Raw genomic sequence first — 20,447 nt, forward strand, 5'->3', positions numbered from 1 at the left:
GTACATCGAAAGCAGTTGATATTTTTTCATGATATTGTTTTTGGAATGAAGCAGCGGTGCAGTGGCACGGGCTCTTGCTTAGAGACCATTCATACCCAAAAATCCATTTAATACTTACAACTACCCCTCCCCAGCACCCCCCCCCATCCCCCAACCACCCAAGTCCCAGGAAACCCCACCCCTCCCCAGTCCCCGCACCCAGGAACCCTTCCCAGTGGGCCCCCTTCCAGGTCCAAACCCACCCACCCCGAGTCCCCAGGAAACCGGACCCTCCGTCCCCAGGCAAACCCCACCCCTCCCCCGTCTCCACCCCCAGGAATCCTTTCCCGCCTGGTGCCGCCCTCCAAATCCCCCTCGCAAAGTCCCCAGGAAACCCAAACCCTCCCCAGCACCCAGGAACCCTTCCAGTGGCGGCCCCCTCCAACGCCCCACCCCTAGTCCCCAGGACACCCCTCCTCCGTCCCCAGCAAAAACCCCACCCTCCCCAGTCCCCAGGAACCATTCCCACTGCCCAACCCCCTCCGTCTTGGCAAACCTTCTCCCCCTCCACCACTGGCCCAAAACTCAAGTATATAAACCCAATGATGTATTTTCACTGTGTTCAGGTGACGATAACAGGGAGCCTTTTGCAGTGAAATGTAAAACGTTTACCTCCTCAAAGGTTCCGAGGAATCAGTTTGCATCATTCCCTTTATACCGAGGGTGGTGGATTTCCTCGCAATCGGATTTTTATGAGTAAGATTTCTTCTATAAGGTTTTAGATGGATTCCAGCGAGATCTTGCTTGAAGAACTTCAATTCTGCCGATGGATGGAAACTAAAATTGTTTTTCAAGACAAAAATCTCTCTTGGCTCTTCGCTTTATAAAAGCCATTTTCAAGGCTTCGTTAACTTAAATCCAATACTTCTTCGTTAAAAAATTATGATATGCATTGGACAACGAAAAGAGTTCCCGAGTCTTCAGAGAAAACCTACATGTAGAGTTGCTGAGTATTCACAGAAAACCTACGTGACAGACACCACAATTCCAGGCGACCCTCCCCCCACCCTCCCGCCCGAAACTGAAATTCCCCTTTAGGAAGGAAAATTCCCCTTGGTTGAGAACCACCGTGCCGTTAAGTTTCATCGGGAGACACATCTCACCATCGTCCTCGTCGATAACTGGATAGTGAATAAATTTAATATTAATCAAATACAAAGATCATCTGCTACTTAAACTTTTCATGAGAAAAAACAGTTTAATAGATGTCAGCTTTTTGCTTTCAGTAAATTGTCTTATATGCGTTTTTTTAATATATAGAGACTTATCGTTCTCGTGTTATTGAATATTGAATGTATACATGTATGTAAGGGCGGGAAGATACGCACTCATACACACACACTATATATATATATATATATATATATATATATATATATATATATATATATATATATATATATATATATATATAAACGCACCTAGTGGGAAGGAAACAAGTTAAGCCATATCTAAGAAAACTCACTGATGCCTTTGTTGACCTTAAACAATGAACTATATGTACTTTATACTTAGTTGACTACTTTGGAACATAACCAGGGTTTACTGCCGCCAGTTTCCCCGACTAAACTCACTAACTGAATTGCCAGCCATGTTTTTAAAATAAGGCAACAAAGCTCCAATAAATTTTGTGCCAGCGAATTCGGATGCGCGTTCAGAGTCTGCGTCACCTGACGGAATTTCATTTATTCCTAACTAGGGAACAGAGCGTTCATTTGGCTACGACCGAATTGGATTAAATATTTTGACCTGCAAAAATTTTCATCGTCCGGATTTTGATGTATTTCCAGTTTTTTTATGTGATTCCTTTACTATATACGAACGTGCACACATATATATGTACAAATATATACTCTGTTTACGCAAAAGAAAATCGATGAATAATTTGTTCCCCGTTTTTTTTTTTTTTTTAGTTTGAAAGGTCGATATTGATCTGTTACCATCACGTCTTCCAACTTCGCTGGCGAATGTATTAATAATAAACAATAATATTGGACACAGAACTCCCTTCAAGTCCTGTCCGCCGTCATGTTGAAAATAATAATATACACTCGCAATAGGCATATAATACTTCGCTTTGTATATGCACATAACTGCGCACACTAGCATAGAAAATATACCCCGAAAAGAGACGTACAATAGTATATCAATTATGTATCTAGAATAGGGACACAATTGTGCCTTTTAATACTCTATTCTTAGCACTGCGGAATGCTCTCTCTCTCTCTCTCTCTCTCTCTCTCTCTCTCTCTCTCTCTCTCTCTCTCCGTTCCATAAATAAATATTCCCCCTCTATAGAGATCCAATATACAGCGACGATTCTTTACCGTCAAATGTCTACACAAATCCCTTTGTTGTTCCTATTGTGAAGCAACACAACAATACCCAGGACATTGTTTCTGGAAGGGAGTTCTATGCTCTGGGTCTGGGCAATCTGTGGTTAGGTCCCCGGGACTTGTCTTAAAGAGTATTCAGCTGGGAGGATTTTATGAATCATCTCATTTCTTTTTATATCTTCTCATCTTATTATTGTGTTTCAGGAATCATTTCTCTCTCTGAAAGAGCTTAGGAAACAATGATAGGCAGAATCTCTCTCTCTCTCTCTCTCTCTCTCTCTCTCTCTCTCTCTCTCTCTGTGTGTGTGTGTGTGTGTGTGTGTGTGAAGGAAATGTCCTATCCAAAGTTACAGAAGTTTGAATTCGGAACTTGGCATCTGGTGCCAAGCTAATCGGGGAGAATCGATGATATACCCACGCCTTGGGCATTTTTGTCAAAATTAAAATTCAATAAAGTTGACCAGATGAGAAATAATAATTAAACGGTAGCGAAAGTTTTCAATTTTAATGCTCTAATATCTCACCTACAATAAATAAATAAATTAATTGATTAAATATTAATTGATATGTGTGAGTGCGAGTGATGTGTATGTACAGTCGTGGAAACCAGATCTATATGTAATTGTAACAGCCACAAAGCCCTCTTCACTTCTCGAGTTCTCCACGTCTTTTCTTCACATTTCTTGCACTTGGATTTCAAGGCTCTGGAGTGACAAGCGTGCCCCCCCCTCCCTCCCCCCCCCCTCAACCAAAAGCGCAAGAATTCGAGAAGTTGAGAGGGAATTGTGGCTATTACAGTTACAGACACAAACACATATCTATATCTATATCTCCAGAAAGGTCATATAAGAATTTAAGTATAGTCTCGAACTGGAACCGAAAAGCTCTTCTTGACAGATTCCGGGAAAACACGAGAGACGCGATAGAGTGTCCAAGACTCTAAGAGGAATTTCACCCAGACGATCTGATGTACAATAGAGGAGATTCCTCCCGAAGGGGATCAGGGACGGCGGTCGCTTTGAAGGGACGCCGAAGGAGATTGCCTCCGCCATCAAGACCTCTCCCGGGAGACTCGGCAGATATAAAAGGAGTTCGGGGAAGAAGAAGAGGAAGAAGAAGAAGAAGGGAGAAAAGGAGATCATTGTCACAAAGGAGTTTGTTTGGCTGGGAGTTTCAAAGGAGACGTCTGTAGTCTGGGTAATACGCCTGTCTTTCTCTCTCTCTCTCTCTTAAGACAAATCAGAAGTCTATCAGATAAAAGGCATAAACTCTCTCTCTCTCTCTCTCTCTCTCTCTCTCTCTCTCTCTCTCTCTCTTAAGACGAATGAGAAGTCTATCAGATAAAAGACATAAATACTCTCTCTCTCTCTCTCTCTCTCTCTCTCTCATACTTAAGAAATTCTGAACGCAATATAATGAGCCAGCCTAATAAATGGCAAACGATGCAGAAGTCTATCAAATAAAAAAAGCATGACCTCCCATTCTCTCCTTCTTGGAAATGCCGTCAATGTTATGTCGAAATAAACCTCATTATTGTCCCACCCACAGTCCCGCTCAGTGGTCAATTAGACTAAATGTCAAGAGACGCGAAGATGCATTTCAACACACAACCTGAACACAATCTACTGATATTGGTGCCTTCAACAGTGGCTCTCAAACCCTCACACACGAATGCGATAATTTGAAATTCAGTTCTCCGGTAATTTTTTCTCAAAACATAGGAATCAATATAACCTGTCATTCCTTCTCAAAACATTAAATATAAATATAAACTGTCATTCCCTCTCAAAACATAAGACATAAATATAATCTGTCATTCCTTCTGAAAACAGGATATAAATATAATCTGTCAGTCCTTTTCAAAACAGAGAATAGAAATATAATCTGCCATTTCTTCTCAAAACACAGGATATAAATTTAACCTGAGATCATTCAAGCCTTGTGCAACGACTACATCGTTTATACTGACATAAATCAGCTAAGATGACATTTTATAACCGTTATATAGATCCTGCAAAGGTTTTCGAAAATATTTCATAATCTTCCATCAAGGCACTGAAGTCGGATCTCTGATCTCTGAGCCTCTGTTTATATATATATATATATATATATATATATATATATATATATATATATATATATATATATATATATATATATATATATATATGATATATATATATATATATATATCTATATCCTGGCAGGTTATTTGAATTTGTTTGTCTCGTATAATCCTTATCTAAACAACGAAAATAATCCATTTCGTTTACAGAAAAAAATCACTGGAAAGAAACGGGAATATTTCGCCGAACACCGTCAGTGAAATGAATCTATTTTCGATGCAGCAACGTAAATAGCCTTCATTTAGCACAAGGTCGAAGAAGACAGAAAATCCAGTTAAGTAGGAAACGAGTTTTCAAAGCATAAACAAAGTGTATTTTAAGAAGCAGCCATTATCAGATTGAACTCTTCTTCAATACAGTACATTACGGTGTTTCACAACAGTAACTGTTTACTGACTACCAATTTTTTTTTTATTCAATGCTTTTCAGTTAATCATACATAAAATACGTAAGGAGCCTGTAGTAATATCTCATGGGAAAATGTTTTACTTTAATCTTAATTAGCTCGTAGAAAAATGCATTAATAATCAGATACATAAAAAGTCATAAATTCTCAGTCACTCAGATTTTAAAGAGTTACAAAAAAACTCAGTGGGCAAGAAAAAATATCGCAATATATATATATATATATATATATATATATATATGTATATATATATATATATATATATATATATATATATATGTGTGTGTGTGGTGTGTGTGTGTGTGTGTGTGTGTGTGTGAGTCAGTCTACGGTCAGTAAAACATGTGAAAATAGACAGAGACTGGACGTTATTTCATATCATCATTGCATTCATTATGTACGTATATATAGTTTTTTTTACGCAAATAAATAATTTGAATTAAACAATCACCCACCGACGTAGAAAACTATTAAATATATACAGCAATAACTCTCTCTCTGTCTCTCTCTCTCTCTCTCTTTCTCTCTCTCTCTCTTTCCTTCCCCTGTGTCAATGGCCTTTTGAAATAAGCCTCGTTATTACTTGCGTCATAATCCCCGAGTGGTCAATTAGCCTAAATGTCGAGAGTTACGCATGAATGTCATTTAGAGTGACGTGGGTCTCAAGCCCTCAGAGTCATTCCACCTTTGTAATTTGAAGTGTCCGTAATTCCTTCTCCAAGATTATATAAAATACATCCTTTATATTTTTTATATATGAGCTTGATGGCGCGAGCTACGATGCGCTGGAACCGGCGGTGCCTGTCATGTCTACCCTACCTTCCTTATTCCCTACCTACCCTGCCCCCCACCCGAGGCGGAGAAACAGCTTTGCATGAGGAGGGTGGATGTGTCAGGTCTCCCATACCCTCCCAATGCCCCTACCTACCCTGCCTCACCCGAGGCGGACAAACAAGTTTGCATTTGCATGAGGAGGGTGGATGTGTCAGGTCTCCCATACCCTCCCAATCCCCTACGTACCCTGCCCCACCCGAGGCGGACAAACAGGTTTGCATGATTTTGGAGGGGGTGGATGTGTTCAGGTCTCCCATACCCTCCCAATCCCCTACCTACCCTGCCCCACTCGAGGCGGACAAACAAGTTTGCAGGAGGACGGTGGATGCGTCATGTACTCCCCTACCTTTCCGATCCCCTACTACCCTGCCTCACCCGGGGCGGAAAAACAGGTTTGAAGAAGGGCGGGAGGGTGGATGTGTCATGTCCCCATACTCTCCTGATTCCCTATCTATACTGCCCCACCCTGGGCCATTGTGGCTATTATAATTACACACACACACACACACACACACACATATATATATATATCATATATATATATATATATATATATATATATATATATGTGTGTGTGTGTGTGTGTGTGTGTGTTGTGTGTGTGTATTTATGTAACTACATTTATGTGAGTGCGTTCGTATTTGCATAACTGCAAGAACGTCAAAGTAAATAAATTCATTCAGAAAAACCAGCAATGCCACATAAACCCACCCAGCATTTTTCATGCTAAAACAAAACGGCCCCACTTTCGCAGTCTGCAAATCTTTTAATACCTCCGAAATTCTGTAGTATTGGACTTCCCCAATTCATGCTTCCTGTTCAGATATGCTTAAAAAAAACAGTCAGATGGAAATTACAATGAAGGCTAAATTCAAACAAAGCTGAATTCTCAAAAAGTTTTGGGCAAAAAATTACAACAGGGTTAAACACCTCCTCCCCCACCCACAGTACCCTCCTCGCCCTACCCTACCCAACTCCCGCTCCAAGGAGAAACTACTAAGGTGAACGGTAAAATGTAAGTGGTTCTAAATTAAACCGAAAATGAGAAAAGTTTAAAAAACTCATTTGCGTAGCATTTCCCACGAGGGCTTAACACTAAAATATTATAGACGCCGCTCTTAAAAATAAAACTTGAATTGATATTTACAAACGGGTAAAATATCAGCCTCAAGGTAGATATGGTGTAAGAACAGTAGAATGTGTTGAGTGATGTAGAGACGCTGAAACTAATCACTTAGGACATATGAATTTGATAATAAATAGACAAAAGAAATCGCTTCTAAAATGGAGAAATTCCTTAAGGCTTTTTACAAAACTTCTTGCAATATTGTCAAGCTTATTCTGGCGATGTTTAAGTAACTATTTTCCTTTGTGTGGACGTCTATCTTTCTATTGATTGTGTCTCTATGCCTGCCTGTCTGCCGCTTGCCTGATGGCTGCTACCTTCTTCTCAGCTTAATCCCTAGTCGGGGTCGCCGTTTTTAATGAGTCCTTTCCTTTAATGCAAGACTTTATGTTGTGTGCATGTCTGTCAGCCTGTTCGCCGTTTGTCTGATGGCTGCCCATACAGGACTATTCATCTGCCTCTGTCTGTCTCACTGTCTGTCTCTCTAAGTATTTCCCATTCTATACTCGGTTCACAACAAGATAACTTATCTTTTGTCAAACCAGGTTAGTTTTATATGGCAGTTAACTCGTCTGTCTTTCTGCCTGTCTCTCTTAAATTTGAACAACTGCCATTATCTCTCCAATTGTTAAAGCAGTTAATTTAACAAAATCTCGAACAATAACATATGTTCATTTTGAAATACATGTATCTGTTCTTTGATCTGTTAACATCAATGCAGATTTAATTTTCAAACTTTATAAATATACTACAATTACATACCAACTGAACTGAGGAGTGTATCTCAGGTCAGTGGTTTCAGTTCCTAAGGAGGGAGAATGTCCTACTTCTATTAGTCTTAATGTTCTCAATAAATCAGTTGAAGCTCCTAACATCTCATTAGTCACTGACTTAGAATGAGAGAGAGAGAGAGAGAGATCCAGCCATCTGATGAAAGGTACCAGTAGTTTTTACATACGAGGCCTAAAATGATTCTTAAACAAAGCTTTAAACAGCCAGACGATGGTGGCAGCAGCAGCAACAGTACTATGGTAGATTCACATCAACCGTGCATCTGATGTCTAGGCCCGTCCCCTACGACGCTCCTGACTGGCTGTTGATAAGTCATTCACAGGGCTGGAAACTCTCAGTCTCTCGAGAGAGTTCACATAGGCAGGGTAGGGTATCTGTTCCACCTCTCCTGAGGGATACGTCTTTAAAAAGTATCCCTCAGGAGAGGTGGAACATACATCCTGCTTATGTGAACTCTCTCGAGAGAGACTGAGAGTTTCCACCAGCCCTATGATTGGCTTATCAACAGCCAATCAGGAGCGTCGTAAGGGACTGGCCTAGACATCAGATGCACGGTTGATGTGAATCTACTATAATAGTTGTAGTAGCAGCTGAATGATTAAAAGCAACAAAAAAAGAATCGTCTCCTCACAGAGTCACCCATAGAGAGTCCAACACTCTCCTCTCCCCCTTCTGTCTCCTACTCCTCACTCACTCCTCAAGAGGCAATATTGTCCCGCTCTCATCTCTAAATGGCCCAACAATAACCTGAGCCCAAGTCCTATTCAAACTTTCCTTCCTAGAGCGCCAAAGACCGACGGAGGCGGAGAGAGAATTCCTCATATTCCAGGCATCGCTAATTCCAACATAACTTTTTCCGTCCCGACTAATGGGCATGAAAACATTCGTAACTCCTCAGATGGTTCCAGACGTTCTTTGCCTCCAGGGGGACCGGGTGGGAATAGAAGTCTCAGAGGTTATTAAACGGTGCATATGTACTCTTTGGCTTTCGATGAGAGAGAGAGAGAGAGAGAGAGAGAGAGAGAGAGAGAGAGAGAGAGAGAATAGCAATTTGTTTCTGTGACAAAGTAATTGTAACTTCGAGAGTAAGTTAATTATAATTTGTGAAATTAAAATTGCGAGGGAACCCGTACAATAATTACACTGCATCTGAAAGTAATTAAGTAGAATGCTTTATCATGACTTGTGAATATTCGCATACCTGAAAATTGAAAATAAACTTACGAATGTATGACTTTGGTCTAAGACTACTGTAAATTAAATTGGCCCCATCGAATTGCCAGTTCGCTTTGGGTAGTATAAACAAAAATTTAATTTATTTCACTAATATTATTAATCAAGGCCAGACAACTGTTCGTCATTTGCTATACAGATCATCGAAAGGGAATTCATGATAACTTTACATAAATTCAAAGCGGCTTTTACCATGCATGGTGCACTTCCGTTGACAGGGCAATAATTATATACGATTTGAAAGACTCGCTCGGGTTCCAGCCAATCAACGTTCGATGCCTGTCTCAGTCAACAGTAGCCAATGGCCAATCGTGACGTTTTAATTCTTTCCTTTATCTTCAATTCATGATTGTTATACCTGCGTTCAGGAGAATGATATACCAAGCTCATGAGACCATGGCCAAGTACTGAAATTCACGAAGAAATGAACGTCTGATAGTATTCCCAAAAAACACTCCATGAATAAGCAATGAAGGCTATGAGACCCTCGAAAACAAAACTTCAAAAGAGCGGTTTAATGCTCTCAAAGAATAAAGGTGCGCGGGAAAAAGGAAAAACAAATGTTCGGCTTTATGTCATCTCCCGTTTGTGTGTTTCTCCCTCTGACGTTAGTGGAGAGTAGCATCTGGTGTTTACAACAGATTTGTTAGGGGAGAGTAATGGTGTTATTTTCTTTTTTTAATCTGAAAACACGTTTGTATCCAGGTAGTTTTTTTTTTTTTTTTTTTTTTACCCGGAATGCAAAGCTCGATAAATGTTTTAAAAGGCTCTCAGCAATTGCTCCATACATTCACATATACTATACTCATACAGGTGGAGAGATAGAGAGAGAGAGAGAGAGAGAGAGAGAGAGAGAGAGAGAGAGAGGAAAATGTAATCTTTCGGAGCACGACTGAATTTCTTGAGATCCTCATCTGGGGGAACCCCGATTACGTGTTCGATCTCTTATTAAGTTACGGATGTAATAGGATTGGGAAACGACAAATTACGTAATATCCTCCGCTCCGCCTCCTCCGGCAACCCCCCCCCCCCCCCCCCCCCCCGCCCCCCCCGGGATTAATACAGAGGATTTTCTTGAGGTTAAGGGCTTTGCCTCACATGATCTGTTGTTGTATCGTACTATGTATGTATGTATGTATGTTCCATGTCCCCAGGTAGTATAGTGGGAGCCATACTCCATCCCTTTATACAACTCACTCTCTCTCTCTCTCTCTCTCTCTCTCTCTCTCTCTGGAAAGCGACTGGATTTTTCTTTTCTATGTATGTTAAACATCTCGAACCGTAAATTATATTTAACTGTTTCCTTTTTAAACGTTTTCAATTATCAAACCACTATTTATATCAAAAGAAACTCTAGGCTCACTTTAGTACTGAGAGAGAGAGAGAGGAGAGAGAGAGAGAGAGAGAGAGAGAGAGAGAGAGATTCCAACCCCGTTTCGTGTCAGAGGTAGGAAAACTTCAAGGATTTTTTCGAGGCCAAAAGTAAACTTTTAGCCAAAAACTTTTTCAAGGCTCAATAGATGACTCTTCTGCCGTTTTTAAAAATGTATGACAAAAGGTCTTTTCTAGATCCTGCATATTCCGCAGAGCAAAAAATAAACAAGAGAATTTCTTTACAACTCGAGGAAAAAGAAAGAGAACTCTGACGGAGCGCTTTCTCTGAGCAAACATTTGGCGAAATGGAGCAGAGGGGAACTAAATAAATAAATAAATATAGGTAAATAAATAAACAAAATAAATAGAAATATATATGCAAACAAATAAATAAAATACCCTTTCATTTACGAAATGAAGTTCACACTTACAGTATACCTGTTATACATTCTAATCTACTTTTATCTGGAACCAAGTAAATAAATAAACAGAGCTAACTAAACAAATAAATAAAAAAATATATATATGCAAGCAAATAAATAAAATATCCTTTCATTTGCGAGCGAAATGAAATTCACACTTCCTACCTGTTATACCTTCTAAACTACTTTTGTCTACTTTTGAGTTAACACTGGGCATCGTTATGTCATGGTCAAGTAGGCATTTACAAACATTCTGAGAGAGAGAGATAGAGAGAGAAGGATAATCTGCCTTAAGTTAATCATTCTTAGAGAGAGAGAGAGAAAAAGAAGGATAAGCTGCCCTTAAGGAATCATCTTAGAGAGAGAGAGAGAAGGATAAGCTGCCCATAAGAATCGTAGGCAGAGACGATAAGTCTTTTCTTTTTATAAGCCGTCATTAGGTTAACTTTTACAAGAGACATTAGAGGAAACGCCCTCTAAGAGAGAATTGGAAAATAAGTCCCATAAGCGTTAACAGAAAGAGGTCACAGATTACTATAGATACCCTTACAATTACCGGTGATCTTCAGAAAGTTAAATGTGAGAGAGGGAGGCGCCTTTGATCGGATCTAAGTGTCTTTCGCCAACTGTAAGACAATTGCAATAATAGTTTGGGAGCCTTTTCCCTTCAAACAACAGTACTCTCCTTTTTTATTAGTTATATATATTAAACTATATTAACACTACGATAAACTTTTAAGAAAATAGTTTCAATAAGAAAAGCTAAATCTCTGTTTTATGTAATTAAGTAAAGAATTTTTTTTACATTACACAATTACAAATTAGCACGTCTACATCGTATATCAAGTCTATCTTAGTTTAACCAGAACACTGAGCTTATTAACAGCTTTCCCTAGGGCTGGCCCGAAGGATTAGATATCGTTTACGTCTCTAAAGAACCAATGGTTACCTAGGCAACGGGACCTACAGCTTATTGTGGGATCCGAACCATATTATACCGAGAAATTAATTTCTAATCACCAGAAACAATTTCCTCTGATTCCGCGTTGGCAGAGCGGGGGAACCGAACTCCGGACTACCGAGTCGGTAGACGAGAACGTAAACCACACGTCAACGTAAACTATGAACTTTCTACACCGCATGAATGTAGACACATGGGTAACGTTGTCTTCAGGGCTGATCTACAAAAAGAAACAGGGTGTGGGTGTAGACGTGTGCTTGTCTGTGGTGTATTTATTTACCCACGCAAAAACTATTATTCCAGGCAAAATCTCGAGTGTAACACTGTACTATGCCGTAAGGGAATTTAAAAAATTCACGAATTCAAAGTACCCTATTTACGAAAATGTCACTTTCCGTTATGACCAAATCGAAATCAGTCAGCTCCGATGATTCATAGCTTAAATTTATAAAAGTTTTCATAATTACTGCTGAAAAATTATTACCAACAGGAGTAGTTCACCACATATCATGTAAATAATAATAATAATAATAATAATAATAATAATAATAATAATAATAATAATAATAATAATAATAATAATAATAATAATAATACGTTTCCAGAATAAGCTCGATTTTCCTTCTCAATAATAATAATAATAATAATAATAATAATAATAATAATAATAATAATAATAATAATAATAAATAACAATACTTACAAGCTCTGGAATAAGACTAGCAGAGGTTAAAATATCAGGAGAGGGATCTTCCAGGGCGACTCACTGTCCCCACTACTCTTCGTAGTAGCCATGATTCCCATGACAAAAGTACTACAGAAGATGGATGCCGGGTACCAACTCAAGAAAAGAGGCAACAAAATCAACCATCTGATGTTCATGGACGACATCAAGCTGTATGGTAAGAGCATCAAGGAAATAGATACCCTAATCCAGACTGTAAGGATTGTATCTGGGGGACATCAGGATGGAGTTTGGAATAGAAAAATGCGCCTTAGTCTACATACAAAAAGGCAAAGTGCGAGAACTGAAGGGATAAAGCTACCAGATGGGAGCAACATCAAACACATAGATGAGACAGGATACAAATACCTGGGAATAATGGAAGGAGGAGATATAAAACACCAAGAGATGAAGGACACGATCAGGAAAGAATATATGCAGAGACTCAAGGCGATACTCAAGTCAAAACTCAACGCCGGAAATATGATAAAAGCCATAAAACACATGGTCAGTGCCAGTAATCAGATACAGCGCAGGAATAGTGGAATGGACGAAGGCAGAACTCCGCAGCATAGATCAGAAAACCAGGAAAACAAATGACAATACACAAAGCACTACACCCAAGAGCAAATACGGACAGACTATACATAACACGAAAGGAAGGAGGGAGAGGGGGGGGACTACTAGTATAGAGGACTGCGTCAACATCGAAACAGAGCACTGGGGCAATATCTGAAAACCAGTGAAGACGAGTGGCTAAAGAGTGCATGGGAAGAAGGACTAATAAAAGTAGACGAAGACCCAGAAATATACAGAGACAGGAGAAAGACAGACAGAACAGAGGACTGGCACAACAAACCAATGCACGGACAATACATGAGACAGACTAAAGAACTAGCCAGCGATGACACATGGCAATGGCTACAGAGGGGAGAGCTAAAGAAGGAAACTGAAGGAATGATAACAGCGGCACAAGATCAGGCCCTAAGAACCAGATATGTCAAAGTACGATAGACGGAAATAACATCTCTCCATATATAGGAAGTGCAATACGAAAAATGAAACCATAAACCACATAGCAAGTGAATGCCCGGCACTTGCACAGAACCAGTACAAAAAGAGGCATGATTCAGTGGCAAAAGCCCTCCACTGGAGCCTGTGCAAGAAACATCAGCTACCTTGCAGTAATAAGTGGTACGAGCACCAACCTGAAGGAGTGATAGAAAACGATCAGGCAAAGATCCTCTGGGACTATGGTATCAGAACGGATAGGGTGATACGTGCAAACAGACCAGACGTGACGTTGATTGACAAAGTCAAGAAGAAAAGTATCACTCATTGATGTCGCAATACCATGGGACACCAGAGTTGAAGAGAAAGAAAGGGAAAAAATGGATAAGTATCAAGATCTGAAAATAGAAATAAGAAGGATATGGGATATGCCAGTGGAAATCGTACCCATAATCATAGGAGCACTAGGCACGATCCCAAGATCCCTGAAAAGGAATCTAGAAAAAAACTAGAGGCTGAAGTAGCCCCAGGACAAATGCAGAAGAGTGTGATCCTAGAAACGGCACACATAGTAAGAAAAGTGATGGACTCCTAAGGAGGCAGGATGCAACCCGGAACCCCAAACTATAAATACCACCCAGTCGAATTGGAGGACTGATAGAGAAAAAAAAAAAAAAAAAAAAAAAAAAAAACCCCCCCCCCCCAGAATAATGATAATAATAATAATAATGATAATGATAATGGTAATGATAATAATAATAATAATGATAATGATAATGGTAATGATAATAATAATACGCTTTCTTTTCAGCTCAAGGCCATATACATGGAATATACAAAGTACAGACAGTAACATACACAATCTAGATACATGAGATAATATGATAAAAAATAAATAAACGGCAATATCAACACAGTTGCAACAGTAATGATATTGAGAATAAAGTAATAATGATAATTACTATTAAAAAAAGCATTGAGAGTCATAATCATTAGTACACAGATTGTATAAATTAATTTCCATCTAGAGACCTTAGCCTTAGGGGGTTACAGTAGTCAGGTCCAGAGGGCTAAATACGAAAATTGAATGCAGAAAAACTCTAACTTGATAATATTCACAGTAATAATGTAAAAGTAAAATACCAGTAATAACAGTAACCGTAGAATATAATAAAAATTACAAATTCTGCAGATGACAAAAAATGAACTTCCATCATTAAACTTTTATTGTTCGAGTGGTATAATGTTAATAACTAATAAAACACTAATAACTAATTCCTCTGCTTTCTTATATTCGCTTTCCATCGCTAAACATCAATATCAGGATAAAAATACCCAGAAATTATTTTGTTGCCTTCAACGAACCTTGATCAATCATCGATTTCAAAATTATTCTCGCATTATTGACATAGCGTCGTCTCATCTGGCATTCAACGTTATTATCATTCCCCCGTAATTAAGTGTCATTACGTATCACCAATTACACGTACAATTATCTGGTAATTAAGCGCTTTCCGTGCATTCGATGGGCGCTTGTTCGATAAGTGATCGCTGCAATATTGAAGAGCCATTACTTCGGCATCAGCTTGTTGATGAGGAGACAAACAACGCGAATATGGAAGAGATGAAGAAATTTCTCTACAATACAAATGGTGTTGCTATCGGGTTGTTTCCTCAAAGTCTAAGTAATAGGTCAGCGGAAACTTCTAACCTTATCATTTTGACAATTGGAGATTTTCCTGTTTCCTCAAAGTCTGAAGTTATAAGTCAGCGGAAACTTTGAACTTTATCATTTTAATCAATACGAGGTTTTTTTGCTCTGTCAAAAAATATGACTTTCATAAAATACTCCACGTGGCATATGACTTTTCTCGCGTCTTATCTTTCAGAATATGACAATTTCTTGAAGTATGTGACCTTCCCCCAAAGAATGACTTTTATTATGATGTAACCTCCGTCAACAGGTGGTTTGATTTATTAAAGTATAAAATTTTATTTGTCTGTAAAACAGAACTATTTTCATATATGTTTAACTGAAGGGGACGAGGAGGGTTTGATGCAGTCTCCAAAACTACAAATACCTGAAGTGCAACAGGTATTTGAGATGGCAGGTGGCATAAACTTATATCCTCTTGCTGCGGCGGGGTGGGTTAAGGCTTCACTGCCTGTCCTGGAATTGAAGATGTCGATGGTTCGTGCCCATCGGCCGGCAATTCTACTATCGTCTAGAAAATTCCCCTTCGGTTAAACATATATGAAAATATATTAATTCCGAGGTAGAGACGAATTAGATATTAAAGGACATTTGTAGCTCGATATATGTATATGAATCCCGGTAATGTGATTATAACTTATATAATGACTACGTGCGGGCAAAAGCACTACAACGCTACTGGGAAGAGGAGGGTTTGATGCAGTCTCGAAAACTACAAATACCTGAAGTGCAACAGGTATTTGAGATGGGAGGCGGCATAAACTTATATCCTCTTGCGGTGGCGGGGTGGGCTAAGGCTTCACTGCCAGTCCTGGAATTGAAGATGTCGATGGTTCGTGCCCGTCGGCCGGAAATTCTATTATCGTCTAGAAAATTCCCTTCGGTTAACCATATATGAAAATATATTAATTCCAAGGTAGAGCAAATTAGATATTAAAGGACATTTGTAGCTCGATATATATATATATATAATATATATATATATATATATATATATATATATATATATATATATATATATATATATATATATTAGCTTGATGATAAATAACAGTACCAAGACCAGGAAGAACATTCTTTATTAAACGAGCTTTCGAGGTTTAAAACCTCATCTTCAGGCTGAAAAAATGACAAGGACGAGAAATCACTAAAAATATTACATTAAAATGAATTGTCTTATTAAAAGCTTCAGTAAGAACATAAAATAAAACGAACATCGCATACAAACTAAAAATTAAAAATTACGGAAAAACTAAAACAAACGCAAAACATACAAAAACAGAAATAAAAATAAAAATAATATGAAAGGTAAACAAACTACACTCAAAAATAAAATGGCTAACGACCCACTTTGTGTACCTACTATGAAACTATATGATAGCTAGTTGAATACCGGACGAGTTGTTGTTCAATTCCGGTTTCATTTTCTTAATAAACAGCGACTCTGAAATTAAAAGGTCAGTCTATTTGAGACAAAAGGACAGTACTCTAAAATCTAGGTGAGTGAAAGGATGATCCTGCGCTAAACTGTGTTGCCTTATGGCAGAAAAAGGTGGTTTTGAAAGAGGAAACCTAGTTCTAACAGAAAGACCTGTGTTCCAAAATTCTGTGTCTAAGCCAGCGGGAACTGGATCCCACGTATCGCAGACCACACTGCGAACAGGTAAACAAGTAAACGACACTCGAATTAAGGTCCACAGGAAGAGCAGGCTTCTCCCTCAAAAGTGATCCTACAGTAAAAGGGTTAGTAAAAAACGAATCTGAAACTAACTTGAGGAAAACTATGCTTAAGTATTTCTTGTAACTTTTTTTGTACCAAGTAGCTACTATGACCAAGGAAAGGCAATTTAATATACTTTACATCTTTACTAGCAGTACTGTACACCGGTCTGGAACAAATTTTCTCATCTAGAAAATTTTTAAGAACTTAGTAAAAGACAAATACGGGATAAGAATTTTCGGAAAAATAATTCTGGAGGAAGACCATGTCTTGATGAAATAAATTAAAATCACAACAGACATTGTAAGCTCTATTTACAATAGTACGTATTGAATTAATTTTAAACAACTTTGGTGAAAAACTAAGATAATTCAATACCAAGCCAGTAAAAGTACTTTTCCTATAAACGGAAGTCTCAAATTTACCTCTATTTCTGTGTACCTGAACATCTAAAAATGACAACATATTATCCTGTTCTGTCTCACAAGTAAAAGAAATATTAGGATGACGAGAATTAAAATATTCAAAAAATAAATCCACGTGTGAACGTTCCTTAAACACAAGGAAAGTGTCATCCACGTACCTACGGTAATACAAGGGTTTGAAAGCAACAGGGCATTCAGACATCCAAATCTTTTCAAGATAACCCATGAAAAACAACCTGCATATACAAGTCCAAGGGAATTTCCCATAGCAACTCCATCTATTTGATTATATAATTTACCATCAAAAGTAAAAATGCCATCAGTTGTAGCCAATCGTAATAATTTTTCGCAAATCTACTTTACTAAGTCCAAAAGTTGTTATGTGGTTTTTCACATATATTATTAAAGAATAATGTCAGTTGTTTCTTTTAATGGGATATTTGTGAAAAGAGGAGGTTACATCAAAACTAGCCATTACAACATCTTGGTTAAAATCGAAAGAACACAATTCTTTGACAAACTTGGAAGAATTTGGGACATCAAACTCACTAAAAGTTAGAGGTTTTAAAACTGGAACCAGAAACTTTGACAAGTAATAGCTAAAGGTGCCAAGTGAGGATATAATGGGTCTTAATGGGTTTCCTATTTTATGGACCTTAGGTAGACCATACATGTAACCGGGCTTTGACCCTGAAGCAAATAAAATACTATAGGTAACTTCCCCAATCTTATCTCTCAAACTTCTTAAACATCCTATTTAATTTGTCTTCTAATTTCAAAATGTGACTCGCAATATCTACATTTAACATCCTAAATTTTGTATTGTCAGAGAGTATTTCATTAATTTTATCTAAATAATCAGACCTATTCATCAATACAACACCCCTACCTTTATCTGGCTTTGTAATAACAATACTATCATCGTTCTTAAGATTACGTAAAATATTGATTCTGTCTTTATTAACTGATTGTTACTTCCTTTCTACGATTAAAATTTGAAAGGTTTCATTCGCAATTACAGAAATTTTTGTTAAAAATAGAATTCACTATTTTTAACAAAATTCTGTAATTGCGAATGAAACCTTTCAAAATTTTAATCGTAGAAAGGAGGGTGACAATCAGTTAAAAAAAGACAGAATCAATATTTTACGTAATCTTAACGATGATAGTATTGTTATTACAAAGCCAGATAAAGGTAGGGGTGTTGTATTGATGAATAGGTCTGATTATTTAGATAAAATTAATGAAATACTCTCTGACAAATACAAAATTTAGGATGTTAAATGTAGATATTGCGAGTCACATTTTGAAATTAGAAGACAAATTAAATAGGATGTTAAGAAGTGACAATAAAGTGACAATGAAAAGAGCCACTGTCTGGCTCTTTATTGCTTGCAATGTCTAGCATTGCATTGTCTGCAATGGCTCTTTACTGTTAAAGAGTTGCGTTTGCTGCCGTGTTTGAAGAATGACGTTTCTCGTAAAACCTTCTTAGTGGTTATCATCAGGATGAGTTAGGCGGAATGGCCACTTAGAGGAGTTTGTAAGGAAGTGTGTGGGATGTCCGGCGTTATATGAGGAACTGGAAGATGCCGTAACACGCCCAGGCGTTTAGGACTGGAAACTTATTATTATTATTATTATTATTATTATTATTATTATTATTATTATTATTATTATTATTAAAAAACAAAAACTTAATTCAGTTTTCTTCCGAATATGGAAAAAGAAACCCACAAGATTATTGGGTATAACTTGTTTACTTGTAAGTAACAAAAATACTATGTAAATACTTACAAGTAAACGGGAGAGAGAGAGAGAGAGAGAGAGAGAGAGAGAGAGAGAGAGAGAGAGAGAGAGAGAGAGAGACGTTAAACAAAGAAGTACAAAAATAAACAGTAAACGGAGTAATCAGATAAACACAGGGATAAACAAAAATGGATCAGTCAATGATCGATTCTCGAGAACAATTTGTCCAGTAAAATGGAACTCGTCATTAAGAGATCTTTATGAGTTTTGAATATGATTTCAAGGTAATGCATTTATCGTCCACTAACTAAGAGAGGTTACTAATGACATATAATTAATTCGTGTTTGGAGGGTGAAATGGATTCATTGCTTTCAGAACGGTCATTTTGATTTTTTATACGTATTACGGTTTATAAATAGATAATTAATTTGCTTAAATAATTTGTTAAATATTCCAACTTTAAATCAACCACGATTTCAAAAATCTGTGGAGAGAGAAATTCAAGCATATTGTTCATTTATATTAATATCTACACTGCTTCTAATATTTATTTTAAATAATTTCCACGTTATTTCTAACATTGTTTAAAAATATATTTGAACTTTAACAGTCTTTATAATAAACATCAAATGGAGTTCGTTCACCAACAACTCCAGTGTGGTTTTGGTTGTTGCCCTTTATTTTACTTATTGTAATGAGCAAAATGCAATTTTTTAAAATAAAAAAGTCATGTTTAATTAGACCGTTTACAATCTATAAAGATTGTAAATGTTTATTTTTACTTATTAGTCCTTCACTTTACTTATTGTAATAAGCAAAATGCAATTTTTTAAAATAACAAAGGTTATTAGACCGTTTACAATCTATAAAGATTGTAAACGTTTATCTTACTTATTGCAATTTTACTTATTGTAATCTATTTTAATTATTGTAATTAGCAAACGTTATTTTTATTAAATAAAAAAAGTTTTTATTGTTATAAGAACCCTACAATCTAGAAAGAGAGTATCTTGCTGAAAGCTCTCTATTTTCACAATTGTCTTTTACCTCCTTTAAGGAAAATGTCTTACTTAGAATCCTGATTGAAATGATACGTGGCAGAGCACCAAATCAAAGCCTCGGGTCCTGCAAATCAACTCACTCGCACAAATGGGAGGAATGTCTCCATCAAACTTAATTTCGGCGGACTTGGAAATCCGTCAGTTCTGAGTCGGAGTTCATACAGGAATGACGTCTGCTCTCGGGTAGCCCTAGAGACAATAAATATTCATTGATGCAGATTTCGATAGCAAGGCTGAGAGAGAGAGAGAGAGAGAGAGATGGAAAAGTTTTTAAATTGGAGTAATGATAAAAATTTAAGGACTTGTTAATGCAGATGATGCTATTCTGTTTAATCAGCCAAACACCTTAAGAATGAGAGAGAGAGAGAGAGAGAGAGCGAGAGAGAGAGAGAG

This window comes from Macrobrachium nipponense, chromosome 19 (genome assembly GCF_015104395.2).
Source record: "Macrobrachium nipponense isolate FS-2020 chromosome 19, ASM1510439v2, whole genome shotgun sequence".
NCBI lineage: Eukaryota > Metazoa > Arthropoda > Malacostraca > Decapoda > Palaemonidae > Macrobrachium > Macrobrachium nipponense.